We start from the raw sequence: 14,657 nt of genomic DNA on the forward strand, positions 1-14,657 counted from the left end.
TGTAAACCTCTATAAGGTCACCCCTCAGCCTCCGATGCTCCAGGGAAAACAGCCCCAGCTTGTTCAGCCTCTCCCTATAGCTCGAATCCTCCAACCCTGGCAACATCCTTGTAAATCTTTTCTGAACCCTTTCAAGTTTCATAACATCTTTCCGATAGGAAGGAGGCCAGATTTGCAGGCAATCTTCCACCAGTGGCCAAACCAATGTCCTGTAGAGCCGCAACATGACCTCCCAACTCCTGTACTCAATACTCTGACCAATACAGGAAAGCATGCCAAACACCTTCTTCACTACCCTATCTACCTGGGACTCCACTTTCAAGGAGCTATGAACCTGCACTCTAAGGTCTCTTTGTTTAGCAACACTCGCTCGGACCTTACCATTAAGTGTATAAGTCCTGCTAAGATTTGCTTTCCCAAAACACAGCACCTCACATTTATCTAAATTAAACTCCATCTGCCACTTCTCAGCCCATTGGCCCATCTGGTCCAGATCCTGTTGTAATCTGAGGTAACTCTCTTCACTGTCCACTACATCTCCAATTTTGGTGGCATATGTAAACTTACTAACTATACCTCTTATGCTCACATCCAAATCATTTATATAAATGATGAAAAATAGTGGACCCAGCACCGATCCTTGTGGCACTCCACTGGTCACAGGCCTCCAGTCTGAAAAACCACCCTCCAACACCACCCACTGTCTTCTACTTTTGAGCCAGTTCTGTATCCAAATGGCTAGTTCTCCCTGTATTCCACGAGATTTAACCTTGCTAATCAGTCTCCCTTGGGAAACCTTGTCGAACGCCTTACTGAAGTCCATATAGACCATCTAACGCTCTGCCCTCATTAACCCTCTTTGTTACTTCTTCAAAAAACTCAATCAAGTTTGTGAGACATGATTTCCCACTCACAAAGCCATGCTGACTATCCCTAATCAGTCCTTGCCTTTCCAAATCCTGTCTCTCAAGATTCCCTCCAACAACTTGCCCACCACTGACCTCAGGTTCACTGGTCTATAGTTCCCTGGCTTGTCTTTACCGCCCTTCTTAAACAGTGCCACTACGTTAGCCAACCTCCAGTCTTCCAGCACCTCACCTGTGACTATCGATGATACAAATATCTCAGCAAGAGGCCCAGCAATCACTTCCCTAGCTACCCACAGAGTTCTCAGGTACACCTGATCAGGTCCTGGGGATTTATCCACCTTTATGCGTTTCAGGACATCCAGCACTTCTTCTTCTGTAATATGGACATTTTTCAAGATGTCCCCATCTATTCCCCTATATCCTATATCTTTCATGTCCTTCTACACAGTAAATATTGATGCAAAATACTTGTTTAGTATCTCCCCCATCTCCTGTGGTTCCACACAAAGCCCGCCTTGTTGATCTTTGAGGGGCCCTATTCTCTCCCTAGTTACCCTTTTGTCCTTAATGTATTTATAAAAACCCTTTGAATTCTCCTTAACCCTGTTTGCCAAAGCTACTCATGTCACGTTTTTGCCCTCCTGATTTCCCTCTTAAGTATACTCCTATTACCTTCTAAGGATTCACTCGATCTATCCTGATCTACCTGACATATGCTTCCTTCTTTTTCTTAACCAAACCCTCAATTTCTTTCATCCTCCAGCATTCCCTATACCTACCAGCCTTCCCTTTCACCCTGACAGGAATATACTTTCTCTGAACTCTCGTTATATCTTTTCTGAAGGCTTCCCATTTTCTAGCCATCCCTTTACCTGCAAACATCTGCCCCCAATCAGCTTTTGAAAGTTCTTCCCTAATACCATCAAAATTGGCCTTCCTCCAATTTAGAACATCAACTTTTAGATCTGGTCTATTCTTTTTCATCACTATTTTAAATCTAATAGAATTATCGTCGCTGGCCCCAAAGTGCTTTCCCACTGACACCTCAGTCACCTACCCAGCCTTATTCAGAATCTCATCCTTTTTCCTTCCTTTGTCATTAGTTCCAATGTGTACAATAACCTCCTGCTGGTCCCCCTCCCCATTAAGAACTGATCAGGGACTGCGAAGTGAAGGAGCCATTGGGAAGTAGTGACCATAATACAATAAGCTTCAATCTGCATTTTGAGAGGGAGAGGGTACAATCGAAAGTGACAATATTTCTGTTGAATAAAGGGAACTAAGGAGCTATGAGGGAGGAGCTGGCCAAAGTTCAATGGAGCAATACCTTAGCAGGGATGACAGTGGAGGAACAATGGCAGATATTTCTGTGTATAATACAGAAGATGCAGGATCAGTTCATTCCAAAAAGGAAGAAAGATCCTAGGAGGAGGCAGGGGTGGCCTTGGCTGATGAGGGAAGTTAAGAAACATATAAAGTTAAAAGTGAAAAACTATAACATAGCAAAGATAAGTGGGAAAACTGAGAACTTTTAAAGAACAAGAGAGAATTACTAAGAAGGAAATACGCAGAGAAAAAATGAGGTAAGAAGGTAAACTGGCCAAAAATATAAAGGAGGATAGTAAAAGCTTTTTTTAGGTATGTGAAAGGCAAAAAAATGGTTAAGACTAAAATTGGGCCCTTGAAGACAAAAACAGGGGAATATATTACGGGGAGCAAAGAAATGGCAGAAGAATTGACTTGGTATTTCAGATCTGTGTTCACTGGGGAAGACACAAGCAATCTCCCAGAAGTAACAGTGGCTGAAGGACCTGAACTGAAGGGAATTTATATTTGCCAGGAATTGGTGTTGGAGAGACTGTTAGGTCTGAAGGTTGATAAGTCCCCAGGGCCTGATGGTCTACATCCCAGGGTACTGAAGGAGGTGGCTCGAGAAATCGTGGATGCATTGGTGATTATTTTCCAGAGTTCGATAGATTCAGGATCAGTTCCTGCGGATTGGAGGGTGGCTAATATTGTACCACTTTTTAAGAAAGGTGGGAGAGAGAAAGCAGGAATTAAAGACCAGTTAGTCTGACCTCAGTGGTGGGAAAGATGCTGGAGTCAATTATAAAGGATGAAATTACGACACATCTGGATAGTAGTAACAGGATAGGACAGAGTCAGCATGGAATTATGAAGGGAAATCATGCTTGACTAATCTTCTGGAATTTTATAAGGATGTAACTCTTAAGATGGACGAGGGAGATCCAGTAGATGTAGTGTACCTGGAGTTTCAGAAAGCTTTTGATAAGGTCCCACATAGGAGGTTAGTGAGCAAAATTAGGGTGCATGGTATTGGGGGCAAAGTGCTAAATTGGATTGAAAGTTGGTTGGCTGACAGGAAACAAAGAGTCGTGATAAACGGCTCCACTTCGGAATGGCAGACGGTGACCAGTGGGGTACCGCAGGGATCAGTGCTGGGACCGCAGCTTTTTACAATATATATTAATGATATAGAAGATGGTGTTCTTGTACACCAGTCAATGAAGGTAAGCATGCAGGTACAGCAGGTAGTGAAGAAGGCTAATAGCATGCTGGCCTTCATAACAAGAGGGATTGAGTATAGAAACAAAGAGGTTCTTCTGCAGCTGTACAGGGCCCTGGTGAGACCACACCTGGAGTACTGTGTGCAGTTCTGGTCTCCAAATTCGAAGAAAGACATTCTGGCTATTGAGGGAGTGCAGTGTAGGTTCACGAGGTCAATTCCTGGAATGGCGGGACTACCTTACACTGAAAGACTGGAGCGACTTGGCTTGTATATCCTTGAGTTTAGAAGACTGAGAGGGGATCTGATTGAGACATATAAGATTATTAAGGGATTGGACATGCTGGAGGCAGGAAACATGATTCTGCTGATGGGTGAGTGCCGAACCAGAGGACACAGCTTAAAAATACGGGGTAGATCATTTAGGACAGAGATGAGGAGAAACTTCTTCACCCAGAGAGTGGTGGCTGTGTGGAATGCTCTGCCCCAGAAGGCAATGGAGGCCCAGTCTCTGGATTCATTTAAGAAAGAGTTGGATAGAGCTCTCAAGGATAGTGGAATCAAGGGTTATGGAGATAAGGCAGGAACAGGATACTGATTAAGGATGATCAGCCATGATCATATTGAATGGTGGTGCAGGCTCCAAGGGCGGAATGGCCAACTCCTGCACCTATTGTCTATTGTCTAATATTCTGCACCCTCTCAAATATCCTTGATCCTGGCACCAGGAAGGCAACACACCATTCTGATTTCTCACTGACTGTGCCTCTTAAATAGTCCCCTATCACAATCAATCACTTGGAACCTGACATACCCCTTGTTACATTACAGCCAGTCTCGGGACGAGAAACTTGGCTGTTTGAACTGTATTCCCCTGAGAGTCCATCACCCCCTACATTTTCCCAAACAGCATACATTTTGAGATGGGGATAGCCACAAGAGACCCCTGCACTGCCTGCCTTCCTCTCCTACCTTTCTTGGCAGTAAGCCAACCGCCTGGCTGTATCTGCGGCTTTTCTCCCTTCCTATAACTGCCATCCATCACACCCCCTAGCTGCTGTCAATTCCTTATTGCCTCTAACTGCTGCTCCAAACAATCCATGCAATCCAATAGGATTCGCAATTAAACACACTTACTGCAGCATAATCACCCATCACTCTCCCTCATCACCCACATCCAACAGGAAAAGCACATCACTGGACTAAAGGCCATCTTTGCACTTTAACAATCTGTACACCCAGAAAACTGCACCATTTTACTGCTCTAAAAATCTCTGCTCCAGGCTGACTTACTTCCAATGTTTTATATTTTAAAATTTTAATCAAAAGGCAGATGTCAATAATACATTTAACCAGAGAACCCACTCTACTCATTATTAAAAGAAGACAGCCAAGGTTACACTTAAAAACTATGCACTTATCTGCTCCTGTGCTGTGAACTCTCCCACACAGGTTCCTCCAAGGGCAGCTGTGAAGTTGGCTGTTGTTAATTTTTCTTAGACACACTCCAATGTCCAGAACTCAAACAGCAAAAGGCGGTAGCTATGCAGGTTCACTGCTGCGTCAGACAGCAGTGTAGGTTTCTTTCTCTCTTTCACTGGCCGTATGGTCTCTACACTTATCTCTCCTCCTCCTGTAAAAGTGCAGTTGTTTTAATCTTTTTTTTCCCCAAAGTTCCAAAACAATGCAACAGCTTATAAAATAGCAATTACTGCTCCTGGGATTGAGAAAATCAGCTCCAACACCTGTCAGGAGCTCTTACAGCCACACTTTTTCCACACCTTACTGCAACTAATTCTGGTCGCCAAGCATACAAAATTCATGATCAGGAAAATACCAGCGAGGTCAGTCAACTCTGCCTCATGTTGGAGCTTCATGAAAAGGCATATAGCCCCCATATACAACCAGCCACACATTTTCTTGAGCAAGATGAAATGGACAGAGATATAAATGGCCATTAAGGGAAAAGTTAACCATTCACACCCTTTGCAGGCCATCACAATCCATTTGGGAGATCATGTGGACCAAGTGAACTTTTTAAGAACAATACTTACCTCCATATGATGTCATCTCTGCCATGGTCCAGAAGTAGGAGAAAATGAGGACTGCAGATGCTGGAGATCAGAATCGAGAGTGTGCTGTTGGAAAAGCACAGCAGGTCAGGCAGCATCCAAGGAACAGGAAAATCAATGTTTTAGGCATAAGCCCTTCATCAGGAATGAGGCTTGTGGGCCGGGACTGAGATAAATGGGAGGGGATGGGGTTGTGGGGAAGTAGCTGGGAAAGCAATAGGTGGATGAAGGTGAGGGAGAAGGTGATAGGTCGGGAGTGGGGGGGGGGGGGGGGGAGTGATGACCAAGTCCGGAGAGTGGTGCTGATTTGGAGACTTGGGACTGGGATAATGTGGGGGGAGGGGAAATGAGGAAGCTGTTGAAATCCACAGTTATCCCGAGTGGTTGTAGGGTCCCAAGGTAGAAGATGAGGCATTCCTCCTCCAAGCATTGGGTGATAACGGTTTGGCGGTGGAGGAGGCCCAGGACCTGCATGTCCTTGACAGAGTGGGGGCAAGTTGAAGTATTCAGCCATGGGGGGCTGGGATTGGTGGGTGTGGGTGTCCCAGAGATCCGCAAGAAGGCGTCCTGTCTCCCCAATGTAGAGGAGATCACATCGGGAGCAACAGATATAGTAGATGACATTGGTGAAGGTACAGGTGAATTTCTGACAAATGTGGAAGGATCCCTTGGGGCCTTGGACAGAGGTGAGGGGTGTGGTGTGGGTGCAGGTTTTGCACTTCCTGCGGTGGCAGGGAAAGGTGCCAGGAGTCGGGTGTGGGCTGGTGGGGGGTGTGGGCCTGATAAGGGAGTCATGGAGGGAAAGCTGATAGGGCTGGAGAGGGAAATATATCTCTGGTGGTGGGGTCTGTTTGGAGGTGGCAGAAGGGGCAGAGAATGATATATTGTATGCGGAGGTTGGTGGGCTGGAAGGGGAAGATCAAGGGTTTCTGTCTTTGTTGTGTTGGGAGTGGTGGGGTTTAAGAATGGTGGTGCGTGAAGTGGAGGAGATGTGGGAAGGGAAGTTGCAATGGTGGAAGATGCAGGCCATCTGGAACTTTCTGAGGTGGAATTGGTCATTCTGGGAACAGGTGCGCTGGATGTAGAGGAGTTGGGAATAAGGGATGGCATTTTTACAGGAGGTAGGGTGGGAGGAGGAGTAGTCTCGGTAGTTGTGGGAGTCGATGGGCTTGTAGTAGATGTCTGTGGTTAGTCAGTTGCCAGATATAGTGATGGAGAGGTCCAGTAAGGGAAGGGAGGTTGTTGAGATGTTCCAGGTGAATTTGAAGTTGGGTGGAAGATGGTGATAAATTGATGAACTATTCAACCTCCTCGTGGGAGCACAAGGTGGCGCCGATACAGTCATTGATGTAGCGGAGGAACAGGTTGGGGTTGGTGTTGGTGTAACTGCGGAAGATGGACTGTTCCATCCAACAAACAGGCAGGCATAGCTGGGTCCCATGCGAGTGCCCATGGCTACCCCTTTGGTTTGGAGGAAGTGGGAGGATTGGAAGGAGAAGTTGATGAGAGTGAGCACCAGTTTAGCCAGGCGGATGAGGGGGTTGGTGGAAGGGTACTGGTTGGGACGGAATGAGAGAAAGAAATGGAGGGCTTGGAGACCTTCACCATGGTGGATTGATGTGTACAGGGACTGGATATCCATGGTGAAGATGAGGTGTTGGGGTCCGGGGAATTGAAAATTTTGGAGGAGGTGATGGTGTCACGAACGTAGGTGGGGAGTTCCTGGAATAAGGGGGACAGGATGGTGTTGAGGTGGGAAGAGATGAGCACGGTGGGACAGGTGCAGGCCACGACAATGGGTCGACTGGGGCAGTCAGGTTTGTGAATCTTAGGAAGGAGGTAGAATCGGGTGGTGCAGGGTTCAGGGACAATGAGGTTGGAGACTGTGGATGGGATGATGAGCTTGTGGATGGTCTGGGAGATGATGGTTTGTGATGGGAGGTGAGGTCATGATCATGGGGGCAGTAGGAGGAGGTGTCTGCGAGTTGGCGCCTGGCTTCAGCAGTGTAGAGGTCAGTGCGCCACACTACTACTGCACCCCCCTTGTCTGCGGGTTTGATGGCGAGGTTGGGGTTGGAGCGGAGGGAGTGGAGGCTGCACGTTGTGAGGCGCACCCCCTACCATTGGTCTCTCAGCCCCGACTCACAAGCCTCCTTCCTGATCAAGGGCTTATGTCCGAAATGTCGATTCTCCTGCTCCTCGGATGCTGCCTGATCTTTTCCAGCACCACACTCTCAACTTGGTCAAGTAGTAGTTAAACATCCTTTTGAAAATAATGTAGAGCCTCAGCAACCACCACACGAGTGCTTAATACTCACTGGTAAAGGAACCACTTAAATTTGAATCCATGTCTACTCTCGCATAGTTTACACTCATGGTCTCTCATTTGTTGAGCTGGAATACTTTTTCATCCAGCCCTTATCTAGCCCCTTCATTATTTTGTACCCCCCCCAACACCAAATAGATCTCCTTTCAAAGTATCCTGCTCTGAAGTAAATAGAGGAGCCTATTCCAACCCAATTGTGTCCTCAGCAAAAGGGGCACTCCATTCCAATCCCATTGTGACGCCAGCAGGAGACCCATTCCAAGCCCATTATGATGTCAACAAGAACAGTGGACTACATTCCAACCTCAGTGGGACGTCATCAGGAGGAGAGAACAACATTCCAACCCTATTGTGAGGTCAGTGGGAGGGGAGGACGCCCCATCCCAGTCCCATTGTGATGTAAGCCACTGCTCTACCCTCCGCAGTGACGACACTTCCGTGCTGACATCAGGTTCGGTTGCAGTACCAGGTTGGTATGAGAGGGCGAGCCTGGTGACGTCAGAGGCACTCAGTCAGCCCCAGACAGAGGGGTTGTGAGTACAAAGCTGGAACCTTCATTCTCGGGTAGGTGAGAGCTTGTTCTTATATTCTCCTCTCTGTGCTATTGAAAATAAGAAGATTGCAGCTTGATTTGAAGTTTGCTTGCAGTATTGCAGAGGGAGGTGCCTGTGAGGTGGATGTGATTTGTGTGTGTGTGAGGGAGAAGGGCTGCAGCAGATTTGCTCACAACACATTGACTCATTCTCCATGTAATTGTCACCCGCACCTCGCGGGTCTGCACTGTGTGCCGCTTAAAATTAGCTCTCGGATGTTTTCTTTTTCCACAGTTCAACCTTTATTGCTGTGAGCTTGCTGGTATTCTGAGATCTTTAGCTAAAGGAGGATTTCTGATCTGTCCCGAGGATTGTGTTGGGCGACAATTTCAGCCGGAACAGCCTTTCATTCTGAAAGCTTCCAAGTCCCGTTATTAATCTTGTAAATCAAACATCGGACGGCTGGAGGATCCTCCAAAGGAAAAAGCCGAGCAGTTAGATATGTTCGCTTGTTATTCCTCTCCCTCCCCCTTCCTCTCTCTGGCACTGACCTTATTTTGAAGTGTTCCTTTATAACAAAGCTGCTACCAAATGTCAATAACAAACACTGGGCTGTAACCGCAGTATGAAGTCTCCAGACTCTCTCTGCACTTGCCAGTTTTGATATCTTTTTAAAATAGACAGTTTTTATGCTGTTACATTGTGTTACATTGTTTTCCACCCCATCATCGAAAGCTTGTAGCGGAAAAACCCTGCTATATTTGGTAAGCAGTGCACCAGAAATGAATCCGACACTAGTCCTGCTTATCTACATTTATTGAAAAAGGGTTCGTGGGAAAGCTGCCTACTCCCTTCCCTGTTAGTTCGGACTGTATTCAGTTTCTTCCCAAATGAAACGCTTTCTTTCAAGCTTTAGCTAGTTATGATCCACTTTGTAAACTGCGGTTTACCCTGGGTGCGCTTTCATCTTAAGTTCATGACCATTTGCTGTGTTTTGAGTCTGGTGTTGATTCGAAAATTTTGGTTTGAAATACCCTTCTTTCGCCAAATTCTACTCGAGAGTTCTCACTCGCCCTCACCCCCATTGTTAGAGACCGAGTTGTATTAGAAGTGCATTAGGGAGCGGATATTGGTAGCCCAGACTGTCAAATGGGCCATTTGGTGCTGTCATAGCCTTATACAGGTGTAACTACAGGGTGCACATCATTTGTGCTCTTTCCTTCTTTGTTGGGATTTGATAAAGTGTTACTTTTTCTCCCCCTCAAAGCAGCCTCTTATTTACACACTGTGTTCACAGAGCCTTTATTATAGACTCAAAATCTTTTACTGTTACAAAGCTGTGCTAGATTCGTACTTTGTGGAATCATGTATATAATGTTTCTGTGTGAATTAGGCAGGGAAAAATAGTTTAATAAAACATTTCTACAAGAGCATTTCTGGGCACCATGTGGGACTCTGTATAAGGATTATATACATTATCAATGTGCATATGAGTGAGTGAATTCTAATTTGATGTGCAGCCGCTGTATGTGTTCTCTGGGAGGCTGATACTGCTGTAGAAACACTGTTGTTTTTATAATCTCTCGTTTAACGGCTGAATGGTTTGGAAATTTTTAATGATCCCACAGTCACGATTCCAGCAATACTAATTCGAAGTAAAGTGAAAAGTAACAGGTTCAGGATAAGAAATGATGACTCTACATTCACACCATCCTGACTTGGCAATATATTGTCATTCTTTCAGTGCCGCTGGGTCAAAATCTTGGAATTCTCTCCCTAATAGAATTGTGAACCTATAAAGCCATAAGATACAGGAGCAGAATTAGGCAATTTGATGTTTGAGTTTGCTCCACCATTCATTCATGGCCGATATGTTCCTCAACCACACTCTCCTGTCTTCTCCCCAAAACCCCTAAAGCCCTTACTAATTAAAAACCTATCTATCACTGTCTTAAATACCCACAGCCTTCTTTGGCAATGCATTCCATAGATTAGGTACATTCTGGCTGAAAAAAACCCTCCTCTTCTCAGTTCTAAAGGGTTATCCCTTCACTCTGATGCTATGCCCTTGGGTTCGAGTCTCTCCTACCAGTGGAAACATCTGCTCCACATCCACTCTATCCAGACATCTCAGTTTTCTACAAGATCTCCCCTCATCCTTCTGAACTCTGCCAAATACAGATCCACAGTCCTCAGCCGTTCCTCATATGACAAGCCCCTTCATCCCTGGGATCATTCTTGTAAATCTCCTCTGGACCCCATTCTTCATCAGATACAGAGCCCAAAAACACTCACAGTATTCCAACTATGGTCTGACCTGAGTTTCATAGAACCTCAGTAGTACATCCCTGTTTTTGTATTAGATTAGATTCCCTACAGTATGGAAACAGGCCCTTCAGCCCAACAAATCCATACCGACCCACCGAAGAGTAACCCACCCAGACCAATTCCCCTACCCTATATTTACCCCAGACTAATGCACCTAACACTGTGGGCAATTTAGCCTGTTTGGATTGTTGGAGGCAATCAGAGCAGACCTACACAGACACAGGAAGAATGTGCAAACTCCATACAGATAGTTGCTAAAGGCGGGAATTGAATCTGGGTTCCTGGCGCGGTGAGGCAGCAGTGCTAACCACTGAGCCAGCGTGCCCTCATGACATGAATGCTAACATTGAATTTGCCTTCCCAGCAACCTAACTGCCAACTGAACCTGTGTATAAATCTTAGGAGAATCCTGAACCACAGCTTCCAATAACCTTTGCACTTCAGCTTTCCAAAGCCTATCTCATTTAGAAAACAATCTGTGCTTCTGTTCTTCCTACCAAAGTGCATAACCTCACACTTTCCCACATTATATTCCATCTGCCACTTCTTTTCCCACTCTCCTAGTCTGCCCAAATCCTTGTACAGCCTTCCCACTTCCTCAACACCACCTTTCCCTCCACCTATCTTTGTGCCATCTGCAAACTTAGCAAACCATGTGCCCAGTTCCTTTGTCCAGGTCATTAATGGTATTATGTGAACAATTGTGGTCCCAGTCACTGGTGATTTCACTAGTCACCAGCTGCCATCCTGAAAAAATCCCTTTATCCCTACTGTCTGCCTCTGCCAGTCGGCCAATGATCTATCCATGCCAGTACCTTGCCCTTAACACCGTGGGCTTTTAACTTATTTAGCTGCACCCTGGCAAAGGCCTTCTGGAAATCCAAATAGATCACATCCATTGACTCCCCTTTGTTTAATTTGCTTATTAACTTGTTAAAGAATTCTAACAGATTTGTCAGGCGTGACTTCCTCTTGACAAAACAGTGGTGATTCAGTCCTTTGTAACTATTCTAAGTACTCCGCAATCCTATCCTTAATGTTGGACTCTAAAATCTTACCAATGACCAAGGTCAGGCTAACCAGCCTATAAATTCCCCTTATCTGCCTCCCTCCCTTCTTAAACAGAGGTGTTACATTGGCCATTTTCCAGTCCTTTGGGACCCTCCCGGACTCCAGTGAATCCTCTAAGAACACCACCAATGCCTCTACAATCCCCTCAGTTATCTTCTTGCAATTGATTTAATTTCTTTTCTTACTAACAATGCAGTGCTGATCCCCCTGCCTGTCATTTAATTAGGATGTGTATTCTTGGATAGTTAGTTTCCAGCCCGGCTCCAGTTACAACCACATCTCTGTGATACTCACAATGTCCTACCTACCAATTTCAATCTGCGCTCCAAACTAATTTGTCTTGTTTTGTATGCTGTACGCATTCAAGTACAATATGATTAGTCCTGCGTTGACTGTCGCCTTTCTCCTAGTTATCCCTTTTATCTGCTGTGCCTGAAGATAGATCCCTGAGCCTTTCTGTACTTCCTATCCCACACGTGCACACACGTGCACACACACCTATCTTAGTTCTATCTACAGACCTTCGCTTTAATAATACGCCAGCACTGCCCACATCCCATGAACAAATAGAAACGAAACTGTAGTGACTGGAAACTATTTATATTTAGAAGCCCGGCCATTGTATATTTTAAAAATCCTGTATGTATCTGTGCCACTTAAGACAGGAAGTGACCTTGCATCCTTTTAACTAAAACAAATGTCAAATTAGGGCAAACGTTTGCAAAGACCAGAATATGAAGAGTGAATATGAAGAGTTCCACAGAAAAGGATGGTTCTTCTGACAAATTTGGACTGGTATTTATCTGTCACGTAATCCATATGGTTAATCCCAGGTGCTCCCTCCTTCCTCGTTCACTTTTATTCCTCAACCATCTATCTAACTTATTCTTCAACATTGACGCTATCTCTAATTTCACTCTCAAATTCCCGTGGTGCTTTTCACAGCCTCACAGTCTGACATGGGGTTTGCTGTTTGAAAGGGTTTTCCCATTCTCTGCCCAAACTTTCATCCATGTTCTGGACCCATCACTTACTGGGAACAGCTTATTTCAGTCAATTCCGTTACATCCCTCCTTCACTCTGAGCACTTGTAACAAGTGGCCGTAATTCCAAAAACATTTTTGTTTGTATTTGTAATTCCACAAGCCGGGCTGCATCCTAGGGAAATTGCACCTCTTGATTGCCTCCAGATCTCTTCCCGAAATCCTGAGCACAAATTTACAAACAGCACCCCGGCTGCAGTCTTTCCAATGTTATCAACATTCGCCAGTCCATTTTGCAAGGGGTGCGAGGAAAAAGCATTGAAAATGTTGACAAGGACAGTATTTGTGGACTGACATATGAAGAACGGCTGGATCGGATTCACTGGAGTTTAGAAAAATGAGAGGGATCTCATAGAAACCTGCAAAATTCTTACAGGATATGGAGTTCAAAACTAGAGGGCATATTTTTAAGGTGAGAGGAGAAAGATTTGAATGAGACCTGAGGGATGGTCTTTTCACACAGAGAATGGTTCGTATGTGGAATGAACTGACAATGTGGTAGATGCATATACAGTTACAACATTTAAAAGGCACTTGGACAGATACATGACTAGGAAAGGTTTAGAGGGATATAGGCCAAATGCAGGCATTGGAAATAGTTCAATTTGGGAAATTTGATTGGTATAGATAAATTGGACCGAAGGGTCTGTTTTAGTGCTGTATGACTCAATGACAAAGAAGAATGTGGGAAGTATGTTCTCAATATCTTGGGAGTTCAGAACCAGAGCTCACAGTCTAAGGATACAGGATAGGTCATACAGGAATCACATGAAGAGAAATATCTTCATCCAGAGAGGGATGAGCATGTGGAATGGTCAGCTACAGAAAGCAGCTGCGGCCATAGCGTTGAGTATTTATAAGGAGGAGATAGATATGATTCTTAGGTCTAAAGGGAACAAAGAGTGTGGAGAGAAACTAGGAGTTCAATGGTCAGCCATAATCATATTGAATAGTGGAGCAGGCTCGAAGGGCCGAATGGCCTACTCCTGTACCTCTTTTCTGTGTTTCCAAAGAATCAGCATGTCTTTGTCAACCCATGGAATTCTCTGGAAAAGAAAATAAGGCCTTGCTGTCTTCCCATGCCTCTGCTTCAAACATGTATTTACACTCACCTTCAGGGATGGTCAGTGCCTCAGCTATTCCCTGTAACTGTGTTCCAAACTCGAATAACTCGGTGCAAAATGCAAATGAATAAGTTTTTAAATAGATAACCGATGAGAGCAAACCAATTCAAGTCTAGTTTGTTATCAGCTTTGAAGCCTCCAGTGGGACTTTGGAGGTAGTTTATTTTACAGCTGGCCAGCCAGAATAAATGTTAAAGTTAACTTTAAAAATGCACCTTTAAGTCTTGATTGAGCAGTTGATGAAAGTAAGTGTTGAATTTAGTTTTTAAATGTGCTTTCCCTGTGCATGGCTGGGTTAGCTAGCTAGCTTACCACTTTACTACCTGGAAGGGGGTGTGTAACTGATCCTGGCTGCTGTTGCTCTAAGGGCTATAAGGACTCTGAAGGTGATGAGTGTCGACAGCTTCAGCCTAGCTCTCTGTGTAGATCCATAACACAAAAATGAGCAGTTAGTGTGAAAGCATAATTTGTGCTAGTTTTTGCAAAGATTCACTGTGAACAAATAAATGGTCACTAAATGGGTCTGGCATTGAGTCTGATTCTGGACCTTCACACATTGAGGCTAGTTTATAAGGAGCCTGCAACCAAAAAGAGCCATTGAGCTAAAACAATGAGCTCGAGAGACAGATGAGAATGAGAGGAATAGAGTAATTGATGGGAATTAGATGAGGAAGGAAGGATGGATGGAGAAGCATGGATCCAATGGGCCAAATGGCCTGTTTCTGTGATATAAATGTGTTGTCAGTAATTGACTAAAGTATCCA

General features: G+C 44.9%; 1 protein-coding gene across 5 annotated transcripts in view; it reads left to right on the plus strand.

Moving 5' to 3' along the window:
• Positions 1–8,239: 8,239 nt before the first annotated feature.
• The window catches only part of LOC140457921 (tyrosine-protein kinase Fyn), a 292,224-nt gene continuing 285,806 nt past the window's right edge, over positions 8,240–14,657 (plus strand). For 4 of the 5 annotated variants that reach the window (XM_072551741.1, XM_072551762.1, XM_072551721.1 and 1 more), the window contains exon 1: positions 8,240–8,358. The gene's annotated coding sequence lies outside the window, so the exon portion shown is untranslated. Of the gene's footprint in view, positions 8,363–14,657 lie in introns of all 5 variants that reach the window. The other variant, XM_072551732.1, reaches the window with a different exon arrangement.

The sequence above is a fragment of the Chiloscyllium punctatum genome, chromosome 3 (genome assembly GCF_047496795.1).
Source record: "Chiloscyllium punctatum isolate Juve2018m chromosome 3, sChiPun1.3, whole genome shotgun sequence".
NCBI lineage: Eukaryota > Metazoa > Chordata > Chondrichthyes > Orectolobiformes > Hemiscylliidae > Chiloscyllium > Chiloscyllium punctatum.